This window comes from Perkinsus marinus, assembly GCF_000006405.1.
Source record: "Perkinsus marinus ATCC 50983 genomic scaffold scf_1104296962518, whole genome shotgun sequence".
Lineage (NCBI taxonomy): Eukaryota > Perkinsozoa > Perkinsida > Perkinsidae > Perkinsus > Perkinsus marinus.
Genome location: NW_003205407.1, coordinates 1 through 949, shown reverse-complemented (window position 1 = coordinate 949; position 949 = coordinate 1). Strand labels below are relative to the sequence as shown.

At 48.4% G+C, this 949-nt stretch overlaps 2 non-coding genes across 2 annotated transcripts; both read left to right on the top strand.

Annotated features, from left to right (window-relative positions):
- Positions 1-254: 254 nt before the first annotated feature.
- Positions 255-327, top strand: Pmar_PMAR017498. The gene has a single exon. It is a non-coding gene; the product is annotated as a tRNA-Arg (tRNA).
- A 268-nt stretch (positions 328-595) lies between these two features.
- Positions 596-668, top strand: Pmar_PMAR017497. Its single transcript has one exon. It is a non-coding gene; the product is annotated as a tRNA-Arg (tRNA).
- Positions 669-949: the final 281 nt, after the last annotated feature.

Below are 949 nucleotides of genomic sequence, written 5' to 3'. Positions count from 1 at the left end.
CGGGATACATGCTGAGGCTAAGGGTACAAGAAGATTGTTGGTCTGCCAACAAGCGATCTCCAATGAATTGACCCCTTTAAGAACACTATGTAATGGAGGCCCCTCTATGAGGAGCAAGAGTTTTATGATCTATAATGGAGGCCCCTCTATGAGGAGCGAGAGTTTTGCGATCTATTCAGCGTGTCGGATGGGAGACCATGTGTGCCACGAAGTCAATGGGGCGCAGGGATGGTGGGTCAAATATCAAGTTTATTGGTCTCGTGGCCTAATGGATAAGGCGTTGATCTTCGGAACTAAAGATTGTGGGTTCAAGTCCCACCGAGATCGTCTTCATGCCGGAAAGGGCTCATATACGGATGCCACTGGCCGTACAGATGTCGATGTTGATTGTATACCCTTGTGACTCGTCAGAATACATGCCGAAGCTGACGGTACAAGAAGATTGTTGGTCTGCCAACAAGCGATCTCCAATGAATTGACCCCTTTAAGAACACTATGTAATGGAGGCCCCTCTATGAGGAGCAAGAGTTTTGTGATCTATAATGGAGGCCCCTCTATGAGAAGCAGAGATGGTGGGACAAATCTCAAACTCGTTGGTCTCGTGGCCTAATGGATAAAGCGTTGGTCTCCGGAACCAAAGATTGGGGGTTCGAGTTCCACCGAGATCGTCTCCACGCTGAAAAGCGCCCATATACGGATGCAACTGGCCGTACAGATGTCGATGTTGATTGTATACCCTTGTGACTCGTCGGGATACATGCTGAGGCTAAGGGTACAAGAAGATTGTTGGTCTGCCAACAAGCGATCTCCAATGAATTGACCCCTTTAAGAACACTATGTAATGGAGGCCCCTCTATGAGGAGCAAGAGTTTTGTGATCTATAATGGAGGCCCCTCTATGAGGAGCGAGAGTTTTGCGATCTATTCAGCGTGTCGGATGGGAGACCATG